This window comes from Alligator sinensis, unplaced genomic scaffold (genome assembly GCF_000455745.1).
Source record: "Alligator sinensis unplaced genomic scaffold, ASM45574v1 scaffold1090_1, whole genome shotgun sequence".
NCBI classification, from domain to species: Eukaryota; Metazoa; Chordata; order Crocodylia; family Alligatoridae; genus Alligator; species Alligator sinensis.
In genome coordinates this window covers 48,081-62,448 of record NW_005843157.1, presented here as the reverse complement: position 1 = coordinate 62,448, position 14,368 = coordinate 48,081, and positions in this window count along the sequence as shown.

The window sequence follows — 14,368 nt, the reverse complement described above, 5'->3', positions numbered from 1 at the left end:
CGCTCTTCCTCTTGCTTTTGACATAAGTATAGAATCCCTTTTTATTGCCCTTAATGTCCCTTGCCAGCTGCATCTCAAATTGTGTTTTGACCTTCCTAATTGGCAGGCTTTGTGGCCTCAGCAGGGACTACCATGTCTGCTGTTTTTAGCACCATCTCCCACCCTCCCTCAACACCATGCGTTCACATGTACAAGTGAAATGAGTTTTTCTTTCAAGATTTTGAGCTGCAGTTTCCTAGAAACCCCTGCACCTAGCTCCTTAAAAATTGACTGGCTTTGTGGTCTCATCAGGGGCTACCCTCCCTACTGCTTTCATTCAAATCAAACAAGAAAAGTCAAATTTTAGGCAGTTTCATGATTTCCCTTTATAACCTATTGGCAAAACATCAAAACGTGTTGAAACAGCAAAACAGTTTTGATGAAACAAAATGGAACAGTGCTTTGAAATGAAACAAAACGTTGAAACAAAACACTGTCACTTCGAAATGGTGAAATGGAAATTGAAAGAAAATGATGCTGTTTCACAGAGCCCTAATAAGTATAGAATCAATTTTTATTGCCTTAATGTCCCTCGCCAGCAACTTCTCAAATTGTGCTTTGGCCTTCCTAACATTTTCCCTATATGCTCGTGCAAAGCTCTAATACTCTTCCCCAACTATGGCCTAGTTTCCACTTTTTATAGTATTCCTTGTTGAGTGATTGTCACTCTAGGAATAGGATAATTAGGTTGACATGAAGGCAGACAAATGACTCAATCTTGATTATGTATTGAACTTCCTTAATCAAAGCAACTGTTTTCTCACCTCCCAGACTTAGGAATATCATTACTCCAAGCACAAACATTTGGGGATCAAGTTGATTGATGGAATTTTAGAAAATAGGGTGACTGAATCATGCTTAAAAATAGTTAAAACTTTAAAGACAAAACTGAATATCTCTCAAAGAAAATAATAACTTACTGCACTAAGTATGGACTATGAAGCAACAAGGACTTTTAGGATCTATGAGGAGTGACTATAACATGCAGAGAGTATATCAGAAAAAAAATAGTGGCATTCCCCACCGCGTCCCTTCACAGTACATGGAACTGGGCAGGCACATGTTCAAATGTCACACATAGGAGAAAAAAAAACTCCAGAGCAATAAACTCCACAGTTTATTCATGTGTATGAATTGAACATATAGATGTGCCCAGGGTCATTAACACCAGTGGAATTAAGAGTTTAGAAGGAATCAGGTAAGTTATAATGAAACTTGAAGTCAATTGACTCCCTCAATCCTGACTGAATAGAAATATCATTACTCCTCACAGGCAGGCTTTGAACTTTGAATAGTGCAGGAATCAAACATGGTGTGTAACTTCATCACTAAGCCCTGCCCCATGCTCCCAGATCTACCCCTGTTCCCAGCTCATGGTTGAGGGTCTCTGCATTCACTGTAGATATGCAGCTCAGAGGAGAAGGTCTGGCTAGGTCAACTCACAAAGAAGGAAAAGAAACCAATTACACTTTCTGCTAATGGTAGATACACCTGGTCACTTCAGTTCATACTCAGGAAGGCTTTGTCTTCATCACAAATTCTGCCAGCAGACCCATGTTGGTTATAGGTGGGAATATATCACACCCTGTCACTGACAAAACTCTCACAAGTCTGTCAAAGCCCCAGAACAGATGCAGTTCTTCTGGCAGAGGTTCTTTTATTTAGGAGAGCTGAGCTGATCTGTCTACAGAGCAAATCTTTCTTCCAGCACAGATATACAAAAGAAGAGATAGCTCAAAAGGAAGCAAACCTACAGAGAGAAGCTGAGGGCAAGGAGATGGAGGTAGGTGGTTGTAGGGGATGGAGGATGTGAAAATTTCCTGAGACTATCATCTGAAGGAATTTTAAAAAATAAATTAAATAACAGTGTTTCTGGAGGGGCAAAAATTAGTGGTTTAGGAGGGGCAAAGAAGGAGGAAAGAAATATATTGTTGGAAGAGTTGGGCTTGGGATTTCTCTTCCTTTCTCCTCCAACCTAATAACTTGGTAGGCAAATTTGATGGAGCAGTCACTTGAGGGGCAGAAATTCATGAATGTTGGAGGGGCAGAATCTGGTCAGATATTGGCCTCTACCACTGGCTGGGAGCTGAAAGTCACTGATGCTGGAAGCTCAGAGAAGGTAGGTAGAAACTGACACTGTGGAGGAACTAGGAGCTTTTCCTGTACCATTGACAAGGAAAGAAAGCTGCTAGCTACCATTCACACCAGTAAATCTGTTGTCCATCTCTTGCAACTTAAGCAGGTGCGGGGGAGAGGCACAGAATTAGAGCCTGTCATTCAAGGGAGAGGGTTCTTTCTACATCATATAGGATCCAGAGATCTGGAGCTCGGGCAACAGGATAGACAGGCACTGATCTCTCCAACCTCTCTGTAAATATGGCAGAACGCTACCTGGAGAATGTAGTTTGGCCACTTTACGTGGGTGTAAACAAGCAGGTGACTTTAAAGCATAAAATAAGAGAAGCAAGAAACAGATTGAATTTTATTAGTAGATGTTTAGGATTGTTAATCCAAGAAAGATGACAAAGCCAGTAGGGAAATACAAATCGCCCGAGCAAGGGACTAACATTAGAGGGATGAGGGTGAGACGGGGACTGCAACTAGGTTACAGAAAATACAATGTTAGCCAACTAAGCCCAGGGGAGAGGAGGTGGAGGAAGAAGAGGGAGGGGGTTTGCGATGCTGAGAGAAAAAGAAGATAGATACACACAAACCCGTACAATGGTCCACAATGGTGGAGGAAGTAGTTCGAAGAAAGTGTCCCACTCTATATAGAGTCTCATCACAGGGGTCCTTTTTGGGTCTACTCTGTGAAAGTGATTCATTTTTACTTTTATGATGCAGAATTCATTACCCAAGTAAAGACAATGGAATTTTTTCCTGGTACATAACATATCATGGTAAGTAAGACACAGTCTAATACAGAGGGCCACAAACCTTTATGATGGAGGTCTCCATGACATTCTGGCTCATAAGTAGGTTTCATGTCTACACACACAGACAGACTCTGCACCTGAGGTCAGTCACCCTCATCTTACTAAAAAATACACCTTTAGGAGTCATGACTCCTCTTGCTGCTTTCTATGTTCTCATTGAGGAAGGGGATCATTTGACAAAAAACACCCTAAGTACCTGACATGACATTTTACACCACTGAATGTGGCATCCCATCCCTCCAGACCTCAAGGTCATCCTGTTCTTCATGTGTACTATCCTAATAATCTACCCTACACATGAGTCCTCTACCATTATGTCCTCAACAGATTTCCATTATCACAATCTTACCCTCTGTGCCCAGGTCATTAATGAAAATGTTAAATAGGATCAGTGCTAAGACTGGTCTTTCTTTCCCCTTCAACACCAAGTATTGTCCTCCCACCTTACAATCCTCCTTGCAACACCCATCATCTATAGCTTAAGTAAACTCTTGATTCGACACTGAATCAATAGCAATGCTGAAGTCCATATGAAATGTACTGTAGCTTCTTGTCAAAGGAAAGGACTTTATCAGAGAAAGATGCCAGGTTAGTTTGACCTAAAGTCTGAATTCATCCTATTGTCTGTCCATTTTAAGGTCTTTAATTATTCTTTTCCATACAAGGTATTTTACAACCTTGCATGTCATTGATGTCAGACTAAAGGCTCCATGGTTGCCTCCTGCCACTTTTCCTCCATGTTATATTTACAGAAGCTACAGTGAATATTTTTCAGTTGTAAAGTACTACCCCTGACTTGATAACATAATAAAAACTACCTGCAATTACTCTGCTGATTTAATTCACCAGTTATTTCTGGGTTCTGAAATGAAAATTATATTTTCCTCTCCAGCATGAGCACATTCAGGTCTTTGAGTTTCTATTCTATTTCATTTCAGATAAGTTCCATTTCAATACCTCATTCCCAATAGCCACCGCATTGATGCTCCAGTTGTTAGTTAAAATTACAATTTATCAAATTTAGAGCAAGACCTTATAAAGGGGATAAGGCAAAATGCCGCGTTTATTGATTACATGAATTAGACATAGAGGTTCGGACACACCACTCACACAGACACACACAAACACAAAACAACCATTCCATTCTCTCAGGAATTATAGTTACCAGCAGCAGTTGTTCAATAATAGCACTGGGTGGCCGGCCCAGGCCTATTGAGAGAAGATGCAGATAACAGGTAGGGTGGTTATTATGAGAGAGATCCTGGAGATAGCAGCTTGGAGCAAGGTGAACAGACGCATCTTTGCTCCAAAGAAACAGCAGTTGAGAGAGACTCACCCAACTTGGCATTTTCAAAGTCCTCTTTTATAGGGATTGGCATCCTTTGTTTAAGCGCATTGGGGTTTTTCCATACCCAGCTTCTATTTTTGCACCATTGTTCCTCATTCATCTTCTGCTTATCTCAGCCCGTGGCCAGTATGGTTGTAAAAGTTGGTATCTCAGCTTTGGAGTGTCCTTGCTGCCCGTCTGGCAGGATGTGTGCTTCCCTCCTTGTTACCTTATTTATGCCCTAGGCCTCAAAGGGACACTTCAGCCATTTATTAATTAGTTTACTGACTGGTAACTTACATTTGACACCTTGTTGCTTACATAAACAGTTAAATCTACTCCCATCTCTATGCCATTCTCTCACCATTCACCCTTTCACATACACCCATTCAAAAAAGGGGATACAGAGTTCATTCACTTATGTCAAGCAAAAGAATAACAAATGGAGTTTTCAAGTTACTTACAGGCGAAAACTAACATGGTTACATTTCACTACTGTTACACTCTATGTTAAAATCAGTCACATTAGTTCAGTTCCTGCTACACAGTAAACATCATTATCCTTACTGAAAACTATGCTGAGATATCTACTTAGTTGTGTGAACATTCAGTACATCAAAAGCCCTTGTTAAACATCACTGTTGTTCTCAAGAGAATCTCTTCTTTTCTCCAAGGCCTCTTTTCATATTCACCAGGGCTCCCTTCACCTGCTTCTTCCTGAGGCTGTATATCAAGGGATTCAATGTTGGGTTTATGAGACTATAGAAAAGGGAGATGATTTTCTCCTGAAGGGCTGACTGGTTGGTCCTGGGTCCCGTGTACATGAACATAGCTGTGCCATAGAAAAGCCATATTTCCACATAACGGGCATAAGACATCACTACCAGCAACACACACTCGGTGTGACCCAGTGCCATGTAAAGAAACATCTGTGTCCCACAGTCAGGTGAAGAAATATATGGTTTTCTTTAGGACTAGGAAGTTCCTCAGCATGTGAGGCACATTGCTGGAGGCATAGCAGATATCCACGATAGAGAGATGGCAGAGGAAAAAATACATGGGATTGTGGAGTTGGGAATCCCAGCAGATTATTAGCAATAGAAGAGTATTTTCCAGCAGAGAGCTGGTGTAGATAGTAAGAAACAAAGGAAACAGAAATATTTGTACTTTTGGGTAAGTGGAAAATCCTAGAAGGAAGAATTCTGAAAATTTGATTTTCCATTGGGTCCTGCTTTCTCTTTAAAATATCCAGGCAACAAAGTCACAGTGATGTAATCTCAAAGTTGGATAATTAGACAGACATTTATCTTGGAACACCTGAAAATAGATCCATAGCACCTCACTTTACCTCCAATAAACTTTTTTATTACATGCCAAATTATATAAAGCAGTCAGGGACATAATTCTGTATTTCAAATGTAAATAAATCTATTATTTCATCTATAAGATGAACTGTTGTGAAATGTCAGGTATTGAATTTTCTTATTTATGCTGGTCAGTTATAATTCAGTGCTAGTGGACATAATTTGAAACTTTTCTTTATGTTGGCAGTGTTTGATTATACTTCAGGTAGCAAGGAGAAAATATTGTATTTTAACAGTGTCGTTACTGTTAACACAATTTCCTTTATTCGATGATTGAAAGAACATCAACACCAGTTCAATTCTGAAGCTTATCAGGAGTGTTTTCCTGTCTGTTAAAACTACACTGTCTCGCATTATTTGGGAAATATTCGTGAAACCCTAGATCGTGGCGCCCCTCCACAACTTTCTGGAGTGAGGTGGCATCCCCAGTTGAGAACCACTGTTGTGCTCATTTCACCTGAGTGGTTCTTATCCAGATGCCACCGCTGTCAGGTAAAACTACCCTGCATATCTTGGGCACAGCCAGACTGGCAAGAGCTGTGACATGTATAAAGTCCTCTTGCTTTAGGGCTCTCTGATAAACCTTAAGTTGACAGGAGAGCTGGGTTGTGCTGCAGCCCTTCCCAGTCAAACCCTCGACAGTGTTTCCCAGAAACAGAGGTGCACAGGACTGGTGGATCTCCTGAAGCCTTTGTTTCCAGCAGAAGTGTGACCCCTGAGAGGGTCTTTGGGCACCCCAGAGTGCTGTGGCGCTGCAATTCAGAAACACTGCTCTAGACTTACCCCAGTTAGACAGTCACCTTTTTACTATTCCTGTATAGGCCAAGGATCCAACTGCTAAGGATATCACCTTTTCTTTTGGAATCAGAATAGAAAGCTGCCAATGTGCATCACCCAAGAGATTATTTGAAACTTTTACAGAAACAAGGACAATATCATCATTGGAAAAGTCCAATCTTCATCCCTGATGGTTCACAGCCCCTGGATTTAGGCAATCAAAATAAATTGGCATCTTCCAACTTTAATAATGAACTTTCCATCTGAAATGCTACAGTGAAACATCTGTTTTCTAAGGAAACAAGAACTAAATACCTGTTTATGTATTAATGGGGCAGCATTGCTGTAGGGAGAAGGTGCCTAACATCTGAGCCATCCTGGGCTAGATCTTCAGCCTTGCTCCCATCCCTTCTCACTGCTGCAGTAGCAGAAACAAATAGAAAGCAAACTTGGACAGCTAGCAAGGTACTTGAGATACATTAGAGCATGGCTGGACACCTTCATGGCCACTGCTAACTGCTGTGACAAAAAGGAGCCTTATAGCTATTTTTATACACAACAGAAATCCATCTAAGTGTCTGCAGGACTTGAGAAACACAAAGGTGGCAAACATTATTTCTGTTCCCTTTCTGCTGGTTCTAAAGAGAACTGGGTTTGGCTGGATTCCCTATAATGTCTTTTAATTGTCACCCACAACAATGGGTTTCTGCATTTCTGTTCCTCAAAAAAGGAATTACTTTGACTTTTTAACTACTTTATTCAGGGGTTCAGGGATACAGAAAGGTTGGCCGCTTACAAAGCAAAAAACAAACAAATTACTATCAGACCAATTCATTGCATTCATCATATCACACCGTAACAGACACGTTTGCTACATTCCATGTTGTGTCTTACATGCTAGTTATGCAGACGGCATTCCGGCCACATGGTCATAACTATATACAAACAATTCATACCCTGCTCTATCAAATCATACACATGACAACACCTTCAACTTCCCACACAAGAAGAAAGCAAAAAGGCAGCCTGGTGAGGGCCCAGGACATGGCATGAGCTGAAAGTAGCAGTCCAACACCAAGCCAGCACAGTCACTCAGACCGGTCATGACATCAGAGCACGTATTTGAGACGGCCATCCTCCACATGGCACAGTGCTCCCTCAAGGGCCCAGCATGTCTCAAAGGTGGGCACCACCCGCCGGAGCACAACATACTCAAACTCCAGCGAGAGGCATGCTTGCGCCAGGAGGTGGAAAAGCCTCAGGGCATCATCTGAGCTGGTCCCAGCAAGCTGGTTTTGGTGGTTCTTGAGGACAGCCATCTTGGCCTGACCCAGTAAAAAGTTACCAGGCAGACGGGGCCCTTCTCAGCCACCCGGTATGGGTAGGAGCACACGTAGGTTGTCTCCAAGAAGCTCCTGCCCAGCGCTCAAAGCAGTGGCTCGAGGGTGACAAAGAGCAGCCACAAGTGGGGATAGCTGAGGAAGACATGAAAGAGGGTTTCCTCAACACCCCCCGGGCAGAAGGGAAGGCAGTCTAGGCATCTGGGTCAAAGTGGGACGTAAACGTGCCAGTGACTAGGATGGTATGCAGCAACTGTCACTGCAGGTCAACAGTCTTCTTGGTGGTTGGCAGCTTATACAATGTGTGACACACCGGGTGGGCTGGTGGGGAATCTGGCGGCCCTAGGCACCGTCGCCACTGTGTATCAGGGTGGCCCGCCAGCAGTAGGGTGTGGCAGGCATGAACCACCCAGCTTCTGTGCAACAGAAAATCAAAGGGGCAACCTGTGTCACTGTCAGAAGGTACAGGGAACATCAGCAGGGTGCCAGGGCCACTGGCCACCTCACCGGCCACGGCTGGGGTGACTGGTAATGCAGGAAAAAACTCACTCAGAACAGCACAGGGGACCTGGTCTGCCCGGAGATGGTCATCCAGGATGGCTGCTGCCTCCAATGGGAGGGCAGCCTGGATGTCACACAGGAGATGGCCCATGCTGCAGATAGAGTGCATGCCCAGCCAGGTGGTCAAGTCCTAAGGTGAGAGCCAGGCCGACCAAGCAGGGTCAAGGAGATGGCTCAGGCAGAGGACACGTGCCTGGATGAGAATGGACATGAGACTGGCAGAGGCAGTCCCATGCAACTGTGGGAACTGCAGGTGATGGGCCTGGGGCTGGAGGCAGAAAGTGGTTTGCCAGGCTCGTACCATGCCATGGTAGAAAGCTGGAAGCACAGCCCAATTCAAAAGTGTGAGGTCCAACAGAAAGAGCTCCTGGTCAAAGCCAACGGCCCTCACCCTCTTCAGAAACCGGCACACCAGTTGTTGCCAAGGTAGGCACTCCTCGCTGTACAGGAGTTGCTGAAGGGCCTGCAGGCAGAAGGTGACCACCTTGCTCGCAAGGTCAACCAAACTTTGGCCCCCCTCGGCTACAGGTAGGTAAATGACAGCTTGTGAGAGCCAGTGGCACCCATCCCAGAAAAAATTGACCAGGAGGCACTGGAGTCTCTTGAGTAGGTCCTGTGGCAGATTGAGTACGGTGCACTGATGCCACAAGGTTGCCGCCACTAGTTTGTTCATGATGAAGACATGTGCATGGTAGGAGAGGCGGGGTAGGCACCAGTGCCACCTTTGTAGGTGGGCCTCCACTCCCTCCTCGAGGCCGTCCCAGTTGCACGCCATGGAGGTTGATGGCCCTAGGAACACACCCAACACCTTACTTAAGGCCCTCACAGTGCCAGGTGAGGCCCCCTGGCAAATCTGGGGGGGTCATGGTGATCCACACACCAAGCAACAGGGTATTACTCTTGGCACAGTTGATACAGGCCGAAGAGGTGCATTTGTAGACTTGCTGGCAATCTGTCAGAGCCTCCACGTCTTCTTTGGGTGTTAAGGAAGATGGTCACATCATCTGCATATGCTGATAGCCGGAGCAGAGGGGCAATGGACAGGCCCATGGCTGATGGCAAGGCCACACCACTCAGGTGGTTCCGCAGTGCATGCAGCAGTGGCTCAATGGCCAGGGCATAGAGCATGCCCAACAGGGGGCAGCCCTGATGGGTGCCTCTGTGTGCAGGGAACAGGGCACAGAGCACCCTGTTCACCTTGAGCAGACTGTAAGTGTCTTGATACAAGACCCGGAGGGCCACTTTGAAAAGAGGCCCAAAGCCCAAGGCCTCCAGGGTCTGAAAGAGGTAGGCATAGTCCACGCAGTCAAAGGCTTTCTTCTGATCCAGAGAGATGAGGCCAATGTCTAGGCCAAAGAGTTCACTGGCTGTAAGTAGGTCGCACAACAGAAACAGTTGTCTTGGATGGTTCTGCCCGGCACGCAGTAGCTCTGCTCAGGCCCAGTGATGGAGGCCATGACAGTGTGGAGGTGGGTGGCCAACGCTTTGGCCAGAATCTTGTAGTCCGTGCACAGCAGGGAGACCGGCTGCCAGTTCTTAATGCAGCCAAGGTCTCCTTTCTTGGGCAGCAGCGTGAACACTGCACAGTGGCAACTGATCAGCAAGACCTTGTCGGCAAGACTCTCTTGGAAAACACGCAGGAGGCAGGGGCTGACAAGAGGCCAGAAAGTCTTGTAGAACTCAGCATGTAACCCATTGAGTCCTGGGGCTTTGCTGGAGGTGAGGCCAGCTGCGGCAGCTGCCAGCTCCACCAGAGAAAATTCCTGCTCAGGTTCGCTGGCCTCCAGGGCACAAAGGCGTGGCAGGACTGCATGGAGTTCCTGCATGGCCTCAGGGCAGGACAGCTCAGCCACAAACAGGTCATGATAGAAGGCGATGGCGTTCTCATGTACTTCACCTGGGTTTGTGATTACCTGGTCCTCAGGGGTCTTGAGGTGATCTAAGATTTTGCTCGCTGCCCACCATCACTCCAGGTTAAAGAAGAAGCGGGTTGGGGCATCTGTTTCAGCCAGCTCTTGGCAGCGGGCACAGATCGTCGCTCCATGGGCCACATTCTCCGCCAAGTCACGCAGGCACTTCCTATGGAACCAGAGGCTCTTGCACAGCACCGCATCACTGCCGGCAGCCAGCAGGGCAGCCTTAAGCTCTACCACATCTTCCTCCAGCTCTCTGATATGGTGGCGCAGTTCGTTTGTGGCCAGCTGAGTGTACTGCTGGCAAAAAGCCTGGATCTGTACCTTGCCCACATCCCATCATAGCTTCCAGGAGGAGTGATTCAGACTTGTGGCCTCCCAGCCCCGCCAAAAGTGGTAAAGCAGTCCCAGAAGTAAGAGTCTTGAAGCAGGCTGATGTTGAAGCACCAATAGGGTGCTCACGTGCAGGTTCTCCCTGGCAGGCTCAATTCATATCAAGCCAGGCCATGATCTGACAGGCCTGAGGGAATGATGCAGCCAATGCATAGGAGTGGCAGATGGTGCCTGGTGACATAAATACAGTTGAGGCGGGCCATAGTGAGACCACTGGCACTCATCCTGACCCAGGTGTACTGGCACGCGTCGGTGTGCAGGGCTCGCCAGACATCAGTGAGGCCTGCAGTCTCCAAGACGGACTGCAGCTTGCGGGCTGAAGGCAGGTGAGGCTCAGGCCCCATATGGTTGAACGGGGTGTCAGTGTTACAATTAAAGTCCCCACTTACAAGGAGCAGGTAAACATTCTCACTAACATCGCGCAAAAGGGTGGCCAAGGTCTCAAAGAAAGTGACCTTCTCCTGGCCATCAGTTGATGCATAAATTGACGAGTAGCAGGTGGTGTTGTGCTAGGGTGACGCGGACAGTCAGCAGGTGGCCGGGGACAATCTCTCGCGCCACCACTGTGTCATGCTGTAGTTGTGAAAATAGAAGAGTCGCAACCCTGGTGCTAAGGTTGGTGCCATGATTCAAGAACAACTGGCCTTGCCAGGCAGCGTGCCAAGCCAACTGGTTGAACCTGTCGGAATGTGTCTCCTGGAGGAAGGCAACAGCCAGCCGCTTCTGGCGCAGGAGCTCCAGGACGGCCTCCCTTTTCACCAGATCTTGACAGCCGTTGATGTTAAAAGTACCAATGGTTGTGGCATGGAAGAGGAAGAGTGAGGTAAGGTGTAGATAGATGAGCGAGCCCCTGAGAGCAGAGCAAAAAGCAGAGACAGGTCAAAAAAGGCCTATCATGCCCTACTCTACTCCAGGGACCACACCAGGCCCCACTCATCTTTCACCCACTGTGCGAGCTTCTCCAGACAATAAGCCATCTGCCGAGTGCCTAGATCTTGTTGCATAACTTTGGCTGCAGCTCTGGCAGCCTTGATAAAAACTTTAGGATCTGCGCAACATTAGGTAATGTACCCCGCTATGTTCTTCTGTCCTTTATTTTTCATAGATGTTAGGGTCGGAAGGGACCTCAATAGATCATCGAGTCCGACCCCCTGCATAGGCATGAAAGAGTGCTGGGTCTAGATGACCCCAGCTAGATGCATATCCAACCTCCTCTTGAAGACCCCCAGGGTAGGGGAGAGCACCACCTCCCTTGGGAACCCGTTCCAGACCTTGGCCACTCGAACTGTGAAGAAGTTCTTCCTAATGTCCAATCTAAATCTGCTCTCTGCTAGCTTGTGGCCGTTATTTCTTGTAACCCCCGGGGGTGCCTTGGTGAATAAAACCTCACCAATTCCCTTCTGTGCCCCCGTGATGAACTTATAGGCAGCCACAAGGCCGCCTCTCAACTAGCCTGTTTCAAAAAGGTCAGGAGCCCCCCCATAGTTGGGACCGACCCGGGATGGGGGGAGGTCTGCCAACACAGGCTGCACATTTCTGACAGATGCACGGTGAGGCTGAACCCTAATAGGGTTCAATAGAAGAGTCGCAACGCTTTTCTAATTTAACTAGATCTCTTAGATATTCTTGTAGGACTCTGATTCAAAGACCTTCAAAGGATTCCCGTGATGATTTTACTTCTTTTTCATATTGCAAACTGAGACTGCAAACAAATAGTGATTTATTTTCTGTCTACGCAAATTGAGCATTGCAATGATAAAAGATAGGCATTCCAGGTTAGGACACAATTACAGTATCTGATCCTTACCTTCACTGTGAAATCATTCCCAATCTCTCTTAAGATAAGGGGTTTTTTGCTTTCAGTCTTGTGTGTAATATAAGAGTTGGAAAAGACCTTGCTTATAATACTTAATATGTAAATTACTGAGTAAAAAAGGTTCAACTTCATTGCCAGAAGTAGCATGGGATGTCTTTACTATGTACACAGATGAAGAGGAGTTGAAGTGACTTTATTAAGGTGTCCAGTGCCAATTATGTAAAAAGTACATTTAAAATACCAAGTTAAAAAGAATCTGTGGACATTTCAAATCAGGCACTTAGAAATGCTTTGCTGTAACAGAACTATACAAGCTCATACATAATTCGTGGTACAATGTCTTCATTTGGCCTTGGTAATACAGCTTTCCCATTTTCTCTTGCCTAATAAATATTCACAATATTTTTCCATTATGATTTATGCATCATTTAGGCCCAGTTGAATCCCTATCTATTATTCCTCCTTACTTTTAATTTATCAGGATCTCTCAGAAATTTTTCTTGGACATTGATTTCAAAGTCCTTCAAAGACTTCCCCTGATTTCATTGCATTTACAGGTCTTAAATTGAGACTTAATGTGCATAGTGATTTATCTTCTACTGTTCAAACAAACTGAGCACAGTAAATGATACAAGTAAATGATTCCAGGTTCACAGGATATATTTACCAACCCTGATCCTTGCCTTCATGGAGAGTTCATTCCAGCTCTTAGTCTGTGGGTTTCTTTGCAAGCTGGTTGAAAAACATGCAGTTTTTTTGCATATTTTAGACAAAGGAGAAAGTTTTATACTGTTCCTATTTTGCATATTTTAGACAAAGGAGAAAGTTTTTCACTGTTCCTCCCTGCCAATAATTAGTTTCTAGATAATCTAAAAATGGACACACAAGGGCAAGCAATTCAGGAAGCAGTAAACTCCTACTGAGACACTAGTGTGTTGGTGAAAAGGGAGTTCTATCTCTGAAGGGGGACCGTGATGCATTGAAACTGCAATGCCAGTATGTAGCTCTCAGGCTCTAATTTCTGTATGGTACAGTGTTTGTATTTTCACATGGGCCAGTTTTTGAAAAGTTTGCTAAATTTCAGGAAGTGCCCCAAAATCTTGGTTCCAAGTTACGTATGCCATCTTGGCCTGATTTATGTGATTATATCAATATCCCCTGGAATTTCTTATTTCAGTCAGGGCAAAATTCTGGTCCATCTAGTGAATGACTGAAGCACAGCTTATCCTGCTCCCAGAAGTCCCACAGCTCTTGGCCTAAAATGCTGGAGGGACCCTCCTCCTCCATTTTCCTTCTAGCAGATGGATGCACAGTGCAAATGTATTTCTTCACCAGGAGAAGTAGCATCTTGCATTATAGAAAAGTGCAGAAAATAAAGGGAAACAGAATGCAGCCCTAATGTGCAGCCCCTAGTCAAGTACCTCAACTCCAGAAAGCAATGGGGGCACAAACACATTTAGTGCTTCACATTTCCTACTGACAGACTTTAGATGGCTGTCTGCTCTGTGTCTGATTTTTTTGACTTCCTCTTCAAAGAAGCCCAGCTCTTCTTTGTGTGTATCTGGGATCCATTAGACTCTCAGTATTTCTTTGAATCACCCTCCAGAGCCAGGCACCAATTTCTTCTACCTATACTTAAGCTTCAGTTAGAGATACCTGGTAGGCCAAGCTAGATTTGGACCCCTTATGTTAGAAAAGATGTATTTGCTTTTTAAGAAGTTGTCTGATCAGCATTCAGGGTTTCTAAATCACCTGTCCTTTCTTCCTTTCCTCTCTTTTTGATAAAACTTCCTCCTAGTTGATGTAGACAAGCTGACCCCTGCCCCGACCCCCAGCGGCCAATCAGCAACCAGGTGCAATCAGCCATGGGGGAATCCCCCCCCTCCCCGGTCAGCATAATCG